General features: G+C 38.2%; 1 pseudogene; it reads right to left on the bottom strand.

The window, feature by feature from the left end:
* Positions 1–12,930: 12,930 nt before the first annotated feature.
* On the bottom strand, positions 12,931–15,061 carry LOC114637102 (annotated as a pseudogene).
* Between the last annotated feature and the right edge of the window lie 4,924 nt (positions 15,062–19,985).

Below are 19,985 nucleotides of genomic sequence, written 5' to 3'. Positions count from 1 at the left end.
GTTGAGAGAGAAGAAGAAGAGGAGAGAAGAGAAAAGGGGAGGGGAGAAGGGCAAAGGAGGAGAGATTGGTATAGAAGGGAATACATTGAGCAATGTTACAGAGTAGACAACTATGTAACATACCTGTGCACATATACAAGGGTACCCAACAATAAAAACAGCTAGGTGAGTAAATAAGGCCTTTCATTAACTGAGGGTAGAACTGGAAAAGATGAAATTGGAACCTTGCTTTATGTGATATGCAATGAGGATGAACTTTAGTTGGCAGACTGCTTAGTTAGCACGCAAAATCCCTGGGTTCAACTCTCAGAAATGCACACACTAGTCATGACAGCGCATGCCTATAATCCTAGCATTTGGGAGGTGGAGGTGATAGAATCAGAAGTTCAAAGTCATTTTCATTAACTCAGTAAGTTTGAGGGCAACCTAAGATACATAAGACTTTGTCTCAAAACAAAAACAATAAATAAATAAGGAAAAATAACTTTAAAAGATCAGAATATTTTATTCCACTTAAATATATGGATGTATGAGTATATATATTTTTTGAGAAAAATGTAATGATATATTTTTGTAACATGACACATCATCAAATCTTTATTATTCTTTCTATATCTAATCTATACCTATACATTATTGTACCTATTCACTTTGCATCCTGCTCACTGTCCTCTCCTAGTCACCTCTCCCAAAATTTTTTCCCCCATTCTCTCTTCTCCTCTGAGTAGGTGGGTGCCCCCTGGATATTTCCCCATCCTGGCACATCAACTCTCTGTGAGGAGAAGTGCATCCTCTCCCACTGAGGCCAGATAAGGCAGCCCAGCTAGAAGAACATATCCCACAGACAGGCAACAGCTTTTGGGATAGCTCCTGCTCCAGTTGTTTGGGAGAACTTTTTCAAAACAAAAGAGAATTAGACATAGTTGCACTTACCTCTAATCTCAGTACTTGGGTGGTAGATACTGGAGAATCTTGAGTTTAAATCTAGCTTCTGCTACAAGGTTAATTCGAATACAACTTGAGCTACACCAGACACTTTCCCAAAAACAAACAATCCCCAAAGTATAAGACAATGGGAAGATGACTCACTGGTTAGGATAACTTACTGTTCAAGCATGAAGACCTGAATTTTAAACGCCCAGCATCCACTTAAAAAGCTGGTCATGGCCAAACATGCCTGTAACCCCAGAGCTATGAGGAGAAATAAGAGGATCTGTTGGCTGCCAGCATAGCTCCAGAGTTAGTAAGAGATCCTATCTTAAGGAAATTAGGGTGAAGAATGATAGAGAACAACACATAAGGTCATCCTCCAATTTCTATATATGCATGGGGTTTGTGAATCTATAGATATGTGGGTGTATACACCTTTCTCTGTATCTTTCACATATACATGTAGATACACAAAAGAACAAACAAATATAATGACATTTCCAATACATAAAAGCAACAAAGGATTCTATTATGAATATATAAAGACATTATACAGCTCTATCCTCTTAGCCAAATAGCCACCATCTTCATTAATTCATCTATGTCTGTTAGCAAAAGATCATCATACTTGGGTTTGTTGACTGTTAACCTACTCTTATAGAAGGAGGAGGGCACATGGGAGGCTGTAGGACTCTTGAGTATTCAGCCATTCCTGTCAATCAGTTGTATATAATTTTGTTCTAATTGTTCTGGGTCTTGGGAGGGACTAGAGTATATAGACTGAGGAAGGTTAACAAAATGAAGCTCCATCTGTGTGGCTATAGGGAAGCCATCATCCATGTGGGGGTAAAGGCTTTCCAGTGGAGCTGCTTTGGTTTAATCAGTGACCTGTCACCCTTGCTCTGTAAGTAAGCCCAATAAACTCATTGGTTTTCCAGGAAGAACTTTCATAGACTACAACTTTGGTTTGGCATTGGTACCTTAGAAGGAATGGGGGTAGACATTTCATGGCAACAAAAGGACTACAAATTAACAAGGAAAAAGTCCAGTAAAGAACTGGTCAAAAGACATGAATAAATATATCACTATGGAGGAAACATACAGAGTCAATGGTGGTTTTGATAAGAATGGCCCCTATAGGCTTGTATATTTGAATTGTTAGTCACCAAGGAGTAGACTTAGAAGGATTAAGAGGTGTGGCCTTTTTGGAGTAGATGTGGCCTTGTTGGAAGAAGTATGTCACTGGGGGTGGGCTTTGAGGTTTCAAAAACCCAAGCCAGGCCCAGTACCACCCTCCTTATCTCCATTTACAAATAAGACTGTAGCTCTCAGCTATTGCTCCAGCACCTACCTGTATGCTGCCATGTTCCTTGCCATGATGATAATGAACTAAACCTCTGAAATTGTAAGCAAGACTGCAATTAAGTGCTTTCTTTTATAAAAGTTGCCTTGGTCATGGTGTCTCTTCATAGCAATAGAATGGTGACTAAGGCAGCCAATATACATTGGAAGATATGGACTGAATACAAATTAAGATTATAATGAATTGCTGTTTTACTCCCAAATAAAAAATAGCAATATTGACTTCTGGAGAACATGTCAGCCGGGCGGTGGTGGTGCACGCCTTTAATCCCAGCACTTGGGAGGCAGAGACAGGCAGATTTCTGAGTTCGAGGCCAGCCTGGTCTACCGAGTGAGTTCCAGGACAGTCAGAACTACATAGAGAAACCCTGTCTCGAAAAACCAAAAAAAAAAAAAAAAAAAAAAGGAGAACATGTCAGTGCACACAATTTCTTGAAAAGATATTGTCTTGGTCACTCACTGTTCTACTAATTTGAAGAGACACCATGGCCATGGTAGCTCTTATTAAAGAAAGCATTTAATTGGAGCTTGCTTACAGTTTCAGAGGTTTAGAACATTGTCATCGTGATGGGGAGCATGGTGATGTGCAGGTAAACATGGTGTTGGAGAAGGAGCTGAGAGCTTTACATCTAAGAAGAAAGCAAGCCACTGGGCCTGGCTTGGGATTTTAAACCTCAAAGCCAATTTCCAGTGACATACTTCCTCCAACTAGGCTACACCTACTCACCCTACCAACAAGGTTAGACTTCCTAATCTAAAGTAGTGCTACTCCATGATGACCAAGCATTCAACTACATGAGCATATGGGGGCCATTCATCTCTTTTTTTTGAGTTTTTTTTAAATTTTTTTATTGGATGTTTTATTTACATTTCATATGTTGTCCCCTTACCCCATCCTCCACCCACCCGGGAACCCCCTATCCTCTTACCCCTCCTCCTTCTTCTCTGTGGATGTAACCCCTACCTACTCCCCCACTCCCACTTCCCCACCCTCAAAATTCCCACCCCCTGGGGCATCCAGCCTTCATGAGGTCAAGGATCTCATCTTCCCCCTATGCCCAGCAGGGCCCTCCACTCTTACATATTCAGCTGAAGCCCTGGATCCCTCCCTAAGTGCTCCCAGGCTGGTGGTTTAGACCCTGGGAGCTGTGGTTGGTTGGTATTGTTGCTCTCCTCATGGGGCCACAAACCCTTTCAGCTCCAATGGTCTTCACTCTAACTCCTCCATTGGGAACCCCATGATCAGTTCAATGGCTACTTGTGAGCATCTGCCTCTGAGTATGTCAGACTCTTGAAGGCCTCTGAGGAGACATCCATATCAGGCTCTTATCAGCATGCACTTCCTGACTTCCACATCAGCATCTACCATCAGCATCTGCACATGGGATGGATACTCAGGTGGAAAGGTCTTCAGATGGGGGCCATTCATCTTAACCTGCTTCAGATATTCAACCACACTGATAATATCGAATACAATTTAAGGCAAAAAATTCATTGTTTTTATGAAATAAGTATATTTTTAAAAGCAGATGATAGTTACATACTACAAAATTCACCCATTTAAAAAGAACACAATCACTACTATAAAACTTGCCTTCATCTATTCAGGATGTTGTAACAAAATATTATAAACAAATAGCCTATAAATGACATAATTTTATTTTCCATAGTTAATGGAGGATAGAAAGTCCATGATCAGGGTGCTGACAGATCTGGTATATGCTGAGGACTCTTTCCACATAGGACTTCTTTGATTCTTCATGTGCTGGAAGAACACAAACAAGCTCCCTGGGCCTCTTTTATAAGAAGATGACATTGAACACTTCTGTCCTACCAACCTTTTTGATTTATGCCTATTTTTTCTCTCCTTTTCATCACAAACTTAATTGGAAAGCTTCTTTGAATGTAGCACAGTACTATGATGTGAGCAATGATGTGTGTGTGTGTGTGTGTGTGTGTGTGTGTATTATTTCTGACTGTTCTAGAACTTACTTGTAGACCAGACTGGCCTCAAACTCTCAGAGATCTATCTGCATGGATAAAGTGCAAAGAGCAGAACTTAATGTGATAAAAATTTAATCTACCTAGGACACTGTGGCCACAATAAAACCAGATTCCTATCTGTAAGGTATCTATGTCTTCCTGGTTTTGAAAAATAAAATCATAAATATCCTAGAAGTGAAGGACAGAGAATGAAGAAGTTTACAGACAAATTATAAACAATAATAAACTACTAAGGCTTCTGGTACCCCATTTATGTTTCTATATACCAAAAAAAATACAAAAATATAATTTAAGAACACAGCATTTCAGCCAGGCATGGTGGCATATATGCCTTTAATTCCAACACTCAGGAGGCTGAGGTAGGCAGATCTCTATGTGTTCAAGGCCAGTCTGGTCTATATAGTAAGTTCCAGGACAGCCATAGTGAGACTCTTATCTTAAAACAAAACAAATCAATTAATCAACCAAAGAAGAAAGAAACAAACAAACAAACAAACAAAAAACCCATTCCATTTTATTGGGCCAAAGAGATGGCTCAGTGATTATAAATGCTTATTTTTCTTCCAGAAGACCTGAGTTCAGTTCTAGTACCCACATAGGGTGGCTTACAAGTGCCTGCAACTCCAGACCCAGGGGATCAACATCATCTTCTTTACTCTGAACATACATACACACACACACACACACACACACACACACACACGACTAAAACAACTCTTAAAAATGAAAATACCCTCATTTTGATATCTAAAACAATCAAGTATCTATGGATTAATAAACTATATACTTGCTTTAAGTTGTCAGATCTCCTGAATCTCTTCTATAGATTCAATGCAATCCTGGAAAGTTTATGAAACTTACAAATTTATTTTTGATATGTATGGGGCTGTAATAAAACAAGAATAGCCAAAGTAGCTAGGCCATGGTGGCACATCTTTGTAATCCCAGCACTCAGGAGTCTGAGACAGGAGGATTTCCACAAGTCAAGATCAGCTTGAAATACATGGTGATTATGATATCACATAAAACAAATTTTTTAAAAAAGAGAACGAATTGGAGATATGTCTTAGTGGTTAAGAGCATTTGCTGTTCTTCCAGAAGATCTACATCTAGTCACCAGACCCCACATGGTGAATAACAACCAACTATAACTCCTGTTCCAGGGGATGTGATGCCCTTCCCTCTTCTGGCTTCCAAGGGTACAAGGCAAACACAGTATTGTATACATATATTCAGGCAAAATACTCAAACACATAAAATAAATATCAATAAATTTTAAATAAAAATAGGAAATAAAGAAGAGTAAGTAGAGAAGGAGAAAGGACAAAATAGAGTAGACTAGCCAGAGTACTGTAGAGAAACAAAGTTGGAAGACCAATCTTCCAGATTGCAGTACCTTATTGTATGGCAATGAAAGTGGTTTAGGCATGCAAAGTGAGTCAATAATATAGGAGAAGAAAGGAGACTGGAGACACATATTCAGGCACTTGATAATATGGCTGAGGTGGCTTTGTATCAGTAGTAGGGAAAGGACAGTCTCATTGAGTAGTACTAGGCATACTAGTAACAGAAGTGGAGATTAATTAGAGGTGAAGCAAGTACTGAATCCATACTATTGTAGTTGGAAGAACTAAATACTGAGTGACTCCTTGAGAAAAAAAAAATAGCTGATATGTATCCTGGGGCAAAGGTGACAATGGAAAAGTACTGGAAAGCAAGGTGGCTGAGTCAGAGCACAGGTCAGGTATTCACACAGCTGTCTTTCAACATTTCCATGTTTTTTACGGTCAGCTGGCTTCAGTTCAAGGTATTCATTGTTCAGAGTCTGCTTTTGCTCCTTGGAATTTATTGCTTCTTGGAATTTATGACAACTATTTGCTCCTCTTGATTCCTAGAACTGCATTTAGGTACAGAAGTTCAGTTCAAAGTTGATAAAACTTTGAGAAAAACAATATGTTAGAATTCCTTCTTGACTTTCCTAGAGAAAAGGATTTTGTAAATACCAAAAGAAACAATTATCACATTAAATGTTTCTCATTAAAAGAAAAAAGATCACTGGGCATGGTGGCATACGCCTTTAATTCCAGTGCTCACAGGCAGAGGCAGGTAGATTTCTGAATTCTAGGCCAGCCTGTTCCTCAGAATGAGTTCTAAGAAAGCCAGGATTACACATAGAAATCCTGCCTCAAAAAACCAAGTAAATAAATAAATAATAAACAATTAAAAATCATGTCAAGAATGAAAATGTAATCCTCACATTAAATAAAACCATTCCCATATACATCATTGTGTGTGTGACACATACACAAGATCTATATATCTTACAAAAGATTAATATATAGATTATAAAAGGAGTTCAAACTGACCAATAAGCAAAAGTACTAATCTAAAAAAAATTGGCAAAGGGACTGAGGAGATGATTTAGCAGTTAAGAGCACTTGCTTTGAGAAGACTGAGACAGACTAACTCCATGCCAGGCTTCAAACTGACATTTCAGGAGACTAGGCCTAGATCTTCATTTCTCAGAACTGGGCAAGTCCAATCAAGTTAGTTACTGAAAACAACCCCAGGCCTCTGGCATCTAATCAGAAACTGAGAGCTGTCAGAAGTTGACCAGTCACCTGGCCTGAGGCAAGGACAATGAGCCAACACCAGTTTCCAGCTCCCCATCCCCAACAAAGGTTCTAAAATGTCCCTAGATATAAAGCCAACCAAGTAAGATAAAGGTCACCTACCCCTCCCTAAAATTCCCCTAATATGTACTTTAAATTGGGCCCGAGAACTTGGGTATCTCCATATTGATAGATGGTAGACCCCAACAAGCTAGATTTCTACAAAATAAAACACTCCTTACTTTTACATACTATTTGAATCTGGAGTATTATTCTTCAGTGAATCATAGACCCTTACAGCTTCTTTTTCAGAGGACTAAGTTTCAATTCCAAGAACCCACATGGTGGCTCACAACCATCTGTAACTCCAGTTCCAGTGATCCTGACACCCTCTTCTGGCCCTTGCTGATATTGTATGAATGTGGTGCACAGACATACATGCAAGTAAAAGACTCATGCACATTAAATAAAAACAAGTCTTAAAAAAATAAAGAAAACCATTGACAAAAAAATGCTGGAGAGGATGTCAGGGGGAGAGGAACTCTCAATGTAAAACTAGATACACTAAATCTCATAGAAGAGAAAGTGAGAAATAGCCTTGAACACATTGGTACAGGAGACAACTTCCTTATTGAACAGAACACCCAATGGCTCAGGCTCTAAGATCAACAATTGATGAATGGGACCTCATAAAACTGCAAAGCTTCTTTAAGGCAAAGGGCACTGTCAATAGGACAAAATGGCAGCCTACAGATTGGGAAAAGATCTTCACTAACCCTACATCTGACAGAGGGCTAATATCCAAAATATATAAAGAACTCAAGAAGCTAGACACCAACAACCCAAATAACCCAATTAAAAATGGGGCACATGGGGGGCAACGGCGGGACTGTAAATAAATAAAAAATATATAAAAATGGGGTACAGAGCTAGACAGATAATTCTCAAGAGGAATCTCGAATGGCTCAGAAGCACTTAAAGAAATGTTCAACATCCTTAGTCATCAGGGAAATGCAAGTCAAAATTATCATAAGATTCCACCTTATATAAATCAGAATGGCTAAGATCAAAAACTCAGGTGACAGCAGATGCTGGTGAGCATGTGGAGAAAGAGAGAACTCTCTTCCATTGCTGGTGGGATTGCAAACTTGTACAACCACTCTGAAAATCAATTTGGCAGTTTCTCAGAAAATTGGAAATAGTTCTACATTAAGACCCAACTATACCACTCCTGGGCATTAATAATCAAACTCATATTTTGTGTAATTAATATATCCTACTTTAAAAGGATTATTAAAAAGTGGAGGGATCAGGGCAGTTATGATATATGCCTTTAATCTCAGCACTTGAGAGGCAGAGGAGAGTAGATCACTGTGAGTTTGACGCCAGCCTGGTCTACAGAACAAATTTCAGGACTGCCAGGGCTAAACAGAGAAACCCTGTCTCGAAAAGAACAAACCCCAAACAAACAAACAAACAAAAACTGGAGGAACTAAATAGAGAGACAAATGGCATAATTAAATATATTTTTAAATCCAGGAATTTCAGACATTGTGGCATGTACTTACATATCTAGGTACTCAAGAAGCTGAGGCAGGAAGATTATTTGGGTCTAAGCGTTTGGGGCAGTCTGGCAATATAGTGAAATCTATCATGAAGGGAAAAAAAACTGGGTGTAGTGGTTCATCCCTGAACCTTCAGAACTCATGAGGCCGAGGCAATGGATTGCTGTGAGTTCAAAGCCAACCTGGCCTACATAGTAAGTTTCAGGCCAGCCAGAGCTACATACACAGAGCTACGTGTCTCATACACAAAACAAAACACCAAGAAATTGACACAATATTATTTTTAAGATTTAAGAAATTAGTCGGGCAATGGTGGCACACGCCTTTAATCCCAGCACCTGGGAGGCAGAGGCAGGCAGATTTCTGAGTTCGAGGCCAGCCTGGTCTATAGAGTGAGTTCCAGGACAGCCAGGGCTACATAGTGAAACCCTGTCTCGAAAAAAAAAAAAAGATTTAAGAAATTAAGCTGGGTATGGTGGTATATACCTTTAATCCCAGCAGTTGGAAGGCAGAGGCAGGTAGATCTCTGTGAGCTTCAGTCCAGTCTGGTCTACATAGTGAATTGTGGGCCCAACCAAGGCATATAGTGGGACACTAGCCCCAAATTATTTTACTTTAATGAAAATTTATTTTATTTGTATAGTGGTTTACCTGAATGTATGTCTGTATACCACATACATGCCTCGTGCCCACAGAAGCCAGAAAGAGGGTATCAGATATCCTAGAACTGAAGTTACAGGCAGTTGGGAGCCACCATGTAGGTGCTGTGAACTGAACCCAGTTTGCCTGAAGAACAGCAAGTATTCTTTTAACATCTGAACCATCTCTCCAGTCTAAAATAACACAATCTTAATCTCTCTTTCAACAGCAAGGGTCTCACTATGTAGCTTTGGCTGGCCTGGAACTCAGTCTGTAGATCAAACTGTCATCTAACTCAAAGATTCACCTACTTCTTCCTGCCTAGTGCTGGAATTAAAGCTGTGCACTAACAAGCCCAGCTAAAATAACATAGTCTTAAGGACACTTTATGGAGAACTGAGGGCCCAAATTGCAAATAGGTACAACCAGTTTGTAGGATAATATTTTAAAACTTTAATATGATCATGGAATATGACTTAACAATTCTACTTTTAGCAATTTATGTTAAGAAACATAACATTTAGAGTGTCTTGCTATACAAAATTCTCTAATAATATCCAGGGCTAGTATTATCTACTTAGAACAGTGCCTGGTTTACAGAAAATATGTAATACACATACATGGAATGAATGATTTTAAACTCAACAGAAAAAAAAGCAAAAGAAAACTATTTTTAAACTATTATTTGCATTGTATTTATAATACCAACTATATAGAAAACCTTAAATATTATATTTGGAGGTAGTTAAACTACATGTTATATTTACTATGTTAAAAATTCAGTTTATAAAATACTCCTTATTTTACACTTTGTTGAAGTTTGTATTAGTCTATCAAAGGTTCTTAAAATTTGGAGAACAAAGAAACATATTTTCATGTGATTAATCCAACACCTCCTAAACATAATTGATGACAGAGCCCTGCTGTTACATTACATTTATTTAAACAGAACTATTGTTTTATAGACTGAGAAATAAGTAATATATACATTGATATAAATCTCAAAAAGAATGTGGTGGTTTGAATGAAAATGGCCCCCATAGACTCATAGGGAGTGGTACAATTATTAGATGTGGCATTGTTGGAGGAAGTGTCACTGTGGAGGTGGGCTTTGAGGTTTCAGATGGTCAAGTCAGGCCCAGAGTCTCTTTTGCTTCCTGCTGCCTTTGGATCCAGATGTAGAATTCTTGATTCCTTCTCTAGCAACATGTCTGCCTGCATGTCTGATGTGCTTCCTGCCCCAATTAAATATTTCACTCTAATATGAGTTGTCTTGGTCATGATGTCTCCTCACAGCAATAGAAACCCTAACTAAGAGAAGGAGATACATTAAACTGTTAACAGCATGTATTTCTAGGTACTATAATTCTGAATAGCTTTTCTTTTTTATGAATTTTCTCCAATTTTTTCTAATAAATATTACTTTTATAATCAAATCTGTAGTAAAGCTATTAACGTTTTTATTATGCATCTTTCAAAAGGAAAAATGAAAACATGATTTAAGATGGAAAAAATAATTTAATCTCATTTTAAGCACATAACACATTCTCCAGCTCTTGGAATCTGTTGAGTCAGATACCACACTTCCCCCATTAAGTCTTCTAATTCTTCAGCGGACTGGTTCACCTACAAAAAAGCTAAGAAAAGAAGATATGATAGTTACTGCTCAACTGTTTATGTTCCTATTCATTTTCTTGGTCTGCACAATGTTACTATATAATCATATTATCTGTTCCAATGTGTTGTGTATTGGGTGCAAGCACTTCTGGCATGTTTGGATGGGGGTATATGCACACACATGTGTACATGTATTTGGGAATGAATACTCTTGTGTATATGCCTATAGAGGCCAGAGCTTGGTGTAAGTTGTCTTCTTCAATGATTCTTCAATTTTTTATGAGTGTTTATGAATGTGTATGTGGTGTATGTGTTCAAGTTCAAAGTCTAAGTTCAGTGAAGAGGCTTTGACTAAAAAATAAAACAGAGGGACTGGAGAGATGGTTGAGTTGATAAGAGTGTTTACTGCTATGCAAGCTAAAGGAGCAGAGTTCAGATTCCAGGACCCATGTAAAAAGACAGGCATAATCATGCTCACCTGTAACCCACCCAGTGCTGTAGGGGCCAGAGTCAGAAAGACTCCTGGGCTTTTTGGTTTCTAACCTTCCCCAGATTCAGTGAGAGACACTGTGTCAACAGGAATAAGGTGGTGAGTTATACAGTCTAACACCTCATGTCCTCTTCTGGCTTCAGACACACATGTATAAACACATACATGTGCACAAACCACACACACATGTACCATACTCACATATATTAACATAAAACACACAGACACACACACACACATACACACACACATACACACACACACAAATGTACTTGTAATAGGGTTTAGAATTTGTGATAGAGTATAATCAAATAACTTTATTAATTGAGCCATCTCTGAATACCCTGCATTTAGTTCTTAATAACAATTTGGGCTAAAATGTATGCCATTTATAAACTGTTTTCCTCAATAGTGTTTCATAAATATGTTTCCACATAAGTATCCTTTCACATAAACATGGAATCTATTTGAATATGCAATACTTTATTTCACCAGCTCAGACTGACGGACATTTAAGTTGTCTCTGTGTTTTTTTTCTCAACATTATAAACCATACTACATTTACATGCATATGTATGTTTGTATACTTGTTAGTGCCAGTGAGTTCTCTTGGCTGCCAGCATTGCTTCCAGAGAACTGGGAAATTTACCAGGTTTCACAGGTAATGAGCTGATTCATTACAGCTGCAGCTAGTGGTAAATAGAGGTGTACAGGATGAAGAAGGGAGCACAGAGAGGCTATTGCAGTACCTACTGTGAAATACCCTAACAAGGAGTGTTAGTGAGATTCCACTATGTGTCCACTACCATACTCCCTTTTTGACTATAGACTCTAGATTTCCTTTATTTCTACAATAAAAATTTAACTTAAGTGTTTTTAATTTGCTGGCTTTGCACTCTTTATCAAAGAAATCATATATCTCCTGTATCTATCACTTTTTCTTTAATGTTATTTTCACTAAACAATTTATCCACATTAAAATACTGCTTGCTTTTAAAATCATATATGACATATCTTTTATGTTTTCGTCAATGTCTCTTGCATTTTGTGTTTCATTTATGTATTTGCTTTCAGACTGTCACATTTTTCTTGAGAAGAAAGATCTTTCTTACCATTCAATATCTGTTTACTTTTCACTTCGTACAAGGAATATAGCCACCATGTGATACATATGGAAACTTGCCACTCAGAAGCTCCCTTGAAAAAAGACTCGTTACCCTAACTGCTCAGGGCACTGTAAGTAGACAGCTTCTAGAGTTAACCCCTTTAAATCTTGCCTCTGCTGCAAAAGGCTGCCCTTTGCTTCTTTCTGCAGCCCTCATCCAATAATGTTCAAAATGGTGTTATGATGGTCTTTTCGGGGTATTATAGGACAAATCTGATGGGGTCAGCAAAGGCTTGGTGGGACTTTTAAGGAGGTTCACATCTTTCCCTCTGCCTTTTACAAGCATTAATACCTAATTATAATACTCTAAATACCAAATTCCTGCCTCCCCGTGTGCTTCTAGAACACCTAACCTATAGCATACCCTTTTCACAAGATTACAGTTTCTCTACATCATTGTCCAGTTCAAAGTCCAGAGTATCTGGGTAGTCCTTGTTTTTTCTAGTCTTGGAATGTTTCTGCTTTGTTAAGTAATCTATGAACTAAAACCAAGTTATCTATCCCAATCACCATACCCTTTAACAATGATGGCTTAGAAAATGGTAATCATCCTAAATATTCCCATTTGGAAAGGGGGACAACAAGAGACACAAAGGGGGAAGAATTCTGGAATTCTGCTAGGTAGACCTTGATTAGATTCATATTCTGCATTCCAGGAGAACTTCTCTGGTCAATTGTCCATTGTCTATGAGGCTCTTCAAGTCTTTTATTCAACACAGCTGCCTCTGCAGCAACTGTTAAGGAACATGCCCTTCTTAAAGATCTTCAAAGCTGGTGGGCTACTGGAAGGTCAAAGTATTTAAATATTATTTACAATGGATAGTTCATTTAATGCCAGCTCATTTTTTTCTTGGCAATATATTTCTCTTAATATAACCAGTGAATTTAGAAAGAATTTGACTTTTGACTCTATGCTGCTACTTTCTACTCACATTTACTTATTCTTGAAAACTGGACAATCAATTCTGTAGCCTTATCTATTAATATGCTTGGTTGCTGTCATAGGTTCCTCCTTGTGCTCTGTCTCTTATTATACACTGAGGCTTTTAAAAAGGGCCTTTCAGAGTTTTACTACCAGAGTGATTTTCCTTGAAACTCTTCCTTAATTTCAAAAGAGCATCCAATGGTGAGCCTGAATGTTTCTATTCCCCCAACCCCTCACATTTCCTTTCCTTATTGTATAGTAGCTTACGTGAGGCAGCAGAGAATACCCATTAGTGCTATGGTGACAAAAAGAGCAAAAATGGCTGCTGGAGGTATGGAGCTCTTGAAGAAATCTGACAGGTGATTTTTAAACTTGGTCATCTGAGGCCTCTGGAGTCCTGTAGAAAAAGGATGTGCATTTATTGAGGAGAAGTCAAGGTAATCAGATAGTTGCCTCAGATATTATGGTCTTGGAATTGCCCAGAACTTAGGACATGTGTACTTGCTGTGCTGCCTCAAGCTAAAAAAAATCCCATTATTTTATAAAGGTATTCTAACATGGATATCATTTTGTGTCATCAGTCAAATGGGAAAAATTTTGTTCACCTAAAATATCTAAAGGGCTACTTTGTGAAAGAAAAGCATAAACTGATAAGACAATCTTAAAGTGTATTACCTAGAGTATGTTTGAAAGTGTTAAAAGGAGGCTGAGTGAAGTTTATGTCCCCAAAATAGAAAGAAGGCCATCAGCACTGTGTATAGAAGAGGAAAGGGAAAAAGAACTTTTGGGTAAGCTGGTTGGTCAACATGAGGCTAGAGACACTGAGTCTTCCCTTTAGAATAGTTGAGGCAGAGAATTTGATGTGATGCCAAGGAAAGAGGCCAGAGAAAACAAAACTTTCTACTGCTTGAAAAGTTCAGAGGTGTGATCCTTTGTAAATGCTCAGCCCAGGGAGTGGCACTATTAGAGGGTGTGGCCTTGTTGGAGTAAGTGTATCACTGTGGGTGTGGGCTTTAAGACCCTTGTCCTAGTTGTCTGGAAGTCAGTCTTCTAGTAGCCTTCAGATGAAGATGTAGAACTCTCAGCTCCTTCTGCACCATGTCTACCTTGATGATAATGGACTGAACCTCTGAACCTGTAAGCCAGCCCCAATTAAATGTTGTTCTTATAAGAGTTGCCTTGGTCTGTTCACAGCAGTAAAACCCTAAGACAAGAGGATTCACCAGCACGACCATTTATAGAACTGGAACTCTGGGACAGATAAGATCAGCTTGTATGTGTCTGGTGGAAATGGAGCTTTGAGGGGTTCCCACTCTGGATCAGTTGACTACCTCTTTTTTTAAAAAATCCATTTTACTACCTTTGTGAAACTGTCCCTTAGGCCACCTGGAACAACTTTAATTGTTCCTTTGTCCTTGGGGAACATTTGTCAAAACAACACGAAAGCAGTTTTTTTTCCTGACCTGAGACTTGAGTCTTTTGTCTTTTGAAGTCAGACAAATTCTTCCTAATAGCAAATATACCCATTGCACCTGATTTTAATCCTGTTTTTTTCTTTCACTTCAAAGGTAAGTAAAGCTGAAGGAGGAGTATCTGTCTCTAAGAGACAAACCAGCGGGCACAAGAGCAGTCCTGTGCAGAACAGCTTCAGAGGCTTCATGAACTCTTGTTTTTGTCTGAAAAGTCAGAACAGAGTCTCATTCAACTTATATTGCAAAAAGCTTTCCAACTGCCACACACAAAGGTAATTCATTGATTTATACCAGTGAATCTTGAACACAGTCTGTGGATTCTCCAAAACAATAAAACTGCCATAAAACTATGTGCTTGTTGAGTACCATTCAAGTATATTTTTTCACTTTTGAATCCTATATCTTATCTGTCAGAGTAATCCTGTTAGCTTTATGAACTTCACACAACCCCTCATCATTATCTTTGATCACTGTGATTCAGCCTCATGTTTTGCTCTTTCCTTGCAGCTGTTTCACTTGCTATTCCTATTTCAGAGAATTCTACCCAACCCAGATATATATGTCCATGTCTTCTTACTTCACATGTTTAAGTGCTCAAACGTCATTTTCTCAAGGTAGATTTCCTTGTGATCCCTTTATAAAAATTGTCCCACTTTCAAACAAACCACCTAGTCACTTTACCTGCTTGAGTTTTCATCAACTTCATCAAATCTAGTTAATATACTTCATTATTTATTTTATTCTGTGGTTCTCTGAACTATGGCATGTTCTCCATGAGTACAGAGATTTTTTTTTCCTGTTTGGTTTGCTACTGAACATTACCTGTGACATATTCAGGTATATAATATTTTTATTTTAATCTATGTACTATTGTGTATGTTAGGAACATATATGCCATTATGTGCACATGAGGCCAACTTTTGGGAGCAAGTCCATTCTCTCCTTTTATTTTGGCATCCAGGGATTAAACTCATGTTGTTAGTCTCGTGAGGTAAATGTTTTTATTTGTAGAGCCATCTTTCCAGCCCAATCATTTTTTTGAGTAAATGAATGGTGAGTGTCTCTCATGAATGAGGAATAGTCATGATCATAAATGATCTATTAGTTATTCACTTTTCATTTCAATATCCAACAGGCAAAAGGCTGAAAAATCTGAAACCTACCTTTCCTAACTAGCCAAACTTTCTTCAGAAAACCTGTATTGGCCTTGGAAGGTATCATTCGTGGCAAGAAAAGCCTTAATGAGGTTTAGATGACCTAATATGGCAGCTAATTTTACTCAAGATGGGAGAAAGAACAGCTTCTCAGTAACTCAGCAAGTCAGTCATTGGTGGAACTGGAAGCTGTGCTGTCAGTAGTGCAAATATAAGCATATTTTAGCCAGGTTGTTCAGGTCATTTTTGAGTAAGTGGGGAGAAACCCTTCTATTTTACACTCCCACTCCCCAAGGCTGTAATATTAGATCTATTTAATAAAAGGTTTTATAGAATGCTACTGTTTTTGGCTACTTGGGTTTTTTTTTTTTTAAATTGAATTAAGTGGAATGGAGTAGCAGTAAAAGTTTGGGAGCAACAGCACAAGGGATGGCAGTGGCAGCAGAGTACCCACAGAAGGTTAGAGAAGGCAGAACTTTTCTAATGATGACTACAAGCTCTAGTCTTTAGAAAAGTTCCTGAGTGCTACCAAGCCTGAGAGGCTTGCCCTAAGGCTAGGAGTTATAATATTTTATAACTGCTTCTGACTGTTGTTATTGTCATAAGCTGTTATTTTGAACTGAGAATGTTTACTAGTTTGGTTATGTAGAGCAGTTATGCCAGAACACCTATAGCTATAAATTTCTGGTTTCTAAGGCCAAAGGCCGTAAGTCTCTGGTTCTCTTGACTTGGCATTATAGACCTCTAATTCAGTCGTCCCACCCCATGAGCCTTTGACACTCAAGAGCCCAAGACTACTATTACTAGAAAACTTTTTCCTCACATATCCACAATTTCCATCCAAGGAGAACAAAAAGACTCCAGTCATCTCATTGATAACAATATTTTAGGTGTTCTTTACTTAAGATATTCATAACAGATATGTTTATTTATATTTGGAAGTGGCATAAAGAGAAGTTGATCTGGTATAAAGCCACTTACCTGAAATTAAGAACAAAGGTAACCGATGAAACAGTGGGGTTAGACTATGGTGTTCAGAGGCTAAAAGCCTTCAGGAGAAGATAACCAATCATCCTCTTAAGTCTCTGGAATTCCAGCTAGAATCCCACCATTCTGTGATATCATTAACCACCTTTGACACCCATGTAGGCTCTAGTTGGTAGTTAAATGAACAGACAGCATTTTTTCCACCCAAGCATGCATATGTATGCTGATACTTAAATTCATTTTCACACTAATACTCTCTTAGGTGTGAAGAATTCCAAAACATTTTTTTTCACTACATGGTATTTGTTACACCTTATAATAATGCATATATCAAAATTTAATGAATAAAATGGTATTTCATATTATTAATGGAAATCATTTAATATGACAGGATTAAGGATAATTAGCTAGGAAATAGAGGATACATAGGAAGGGAAAGAGATTTTCCCTCAGTTATGATTTCCATCTTCTACTGGCTGATACTCAGGAGTTTTTATATAACTGACTAGATCACCTGCAAAAATAATTGTGATCTCTTTTTTGTTGTTGTTGTTTTGTGTGTGTGTGTGTGTTTTTGAGACAGGGTTTCTCTGTATGGCCTTGGCTGTCCTGGAACTCACTCTGTAGACCAGGCTGGCCTCGAACTCAGAAATCCACCTGCCTCTGCCTCCCAAGTGCTGGGATTAAAGGCGTGCGCCACCACTGCCCGGCGTGATCTCTTTTCTAAGATATATCACAAAAGTTATTAAAATGGCTAATAAACTATGTCTTAAGGCCAATCTCCTTGTAAATTGAGTAAATAACAACTTTGCTTAATGATTATTGTCTCAACTGGCATTCTTTTGCCAGATAGTAATCTATATAATGTACCTTAAAATATTTCCTCTTGAAGGATAAAATTATTTGGAAAAGAAAAATAAATATACCAGTGAAGTGGAAACTTAAGGGTTCTTTGGAAAGTCAGTTGTGTTGGATGGTGTTTCACTAAAGCAGACTCGTGAAGGAACTTTTCACTGAAGCAGACACAACAGGCTGTTATGCTAAAGCAACCACATGAAAGGACACATGATGAAGGATTCTTTGCTAATGGTACACATGTATTGGTTTGCCTTAGATTGTGTAGTTGAGCTGCATTTGTTAGGACTCCATAGAGAGAAACGCACTAAAAAACTTCTGGTGGTGTGCTGTAGTTTCTTGCCACTTCTAAGGACTCTGATTAGTAGAGTGATGTCAACTGAGACAGAGACACGTGCTGAGGCAAGACCCATGGAGGACACATGATGTTTGGAGGGAAAATAAATAGGACTCAGTGGACTGGGAGAGGAGCTTGAGGCTTGGTTTGGTGAGGCTTGGCTTGCTGGTAGAGCTAGTTGTGTAGCTTCTTGGTTTGGTGGTTTTTCTACCTTTGCTTTGCTGAAAGAGACATGGCAAAGAATTCCTGGAGTCCTTCCTGGTCCTTCCTGCTGATTCGGTCAAAGCCTAGCTGTTCCTGCTAGGTTGTGCCACCACTGCTGCTATCCTGACACTACTGAACTGTACTGCTGGTATATCTGTGAAGTGTTTGTGAGTGAATAGAGCTGCCACTGCTAAACTGTGAACCAAACTGCTGATTTCCTGACAATTCAGATGAAATTTGCTCCACAGAACCATTTCTAAGTAGCTCCACTTCTCCTTTATCCTTTCTTTTCTACCACCTCTGTTGGGTGGTGGGCTAGAAGGGAGGTTAAAGTGTTTAAAAATCATCATTAAAAGTAGGCTTTGAAAAAATTAAAGTTACATACCAGTGCATATTTTTATAACTAAGTTTAGTTGCAGATTAAATAGCTTTAAAGCCCTCAGATCACATATTGAACTACTGCTAAGGCACTCAGGAGTAGTCTCTAATACTCACACTTGGCTTTCACAAATGGGTCTTGTCTTGATGTTTAACAAATAATTCCACTAACCATGCTTCACTTTGATTCATCCTGAAATTTTACGTGGCAGTCAAGAACCTAGGTGTGTCTGAGCACAGGACTCTTCAGGCTACACTGACAGCAATATTAACTGGCATTTCTTACTACTGATTTCAGAATGATTGGATATTTCTTGGGATGCACTGAAGTAGCAGCCGTTTGCTACAGTAACGTGAGAAATACTGTCTGGGATTAGGGGAACATAGCCTAGTGAGCATGTGCTTGCCTAGTATGTGTGAGATTCTGTGCTTCAGCAATGAGAAAAAGGTCTTTGTTGATCAAGAACAGAAATTAAAGTGTCTAGGGGGGTAGAAATTTTTGTTTCCTAAGGTATCACAGATTACACATCAAAACCTTTTGAGAAGGGGATATTTAATGTTCTAAAACAGAAGCCTTTCAGGAAGACTGCTGAGCATTATGATATTGCAAGCTTAGTGGATTCACCCAGAAAAAGAACCTTAAAGGGCCACATCACAGAAATGGAATATGAAACAAAGCTTGAAGAAGCAAGTGCTCATTGGAAGTCTGAAGGATAAGCTGGAACCCAGTGAGTTGGACTAAAAGCTTCAGTTTTGTTGTAGTTCTTAAATATGATCTCCCTATGTATCCTTGGCTGGCCTGTAATTTGCAACTGAGACTCTGCAATTCTTCATGTGTTATGAGCTAATTGCACCAGATGGAAAGCAGGCATACAGATTTACTATTTAGGAACAAATTCTTTTAGGCCGCAAAACAATTAACTAAAGGTTGTAAAAGAAAAAAAAATTTATTGTAGGTGCAAGGACAGAAAATAACATATTGACTGGGTTTATGTATATAAAACTTCAATATTAATTTAGACATAAGAATTACAGTTTTAGACTCTCAATGAACCTGGTGGAGCTAGTGATAGATAATGAATGTCTACCTAGATAACTAGTCTTAATGAAAACACATGTAAACATCTCTGCTATAAACTTCTTATTCAATTTATGATTTGAATTTGTTTAAACTTGTGATGAACTTTTGATAATTGGATGCCATGTGATTATGTGTCCTGGGAAAGTATAAAACTAGGAATGACAACTTTAAGTAAGAAGAAAACAATGCAGAAAGAGAAACTAAGGCA

The sequence above is a fragment of the Grammomys surdaster genome, unplaced genomic scaffold (genome assembly GCF_004785775.1).
Source record: "Grammomys surdaster isolate TR1022 unplaced genomic scaffold, NIH_TR_1.0 125178, whole genome shotgun sequence".
NCBI lineage: Eukaryota > Metazoa > Chordata > Mammalia > Rodentia > Muridae > Grammomys > Grammomys surdaster.
This window is presented reverse-complemented; position numbering and strand designations above follow the sequence as displayed.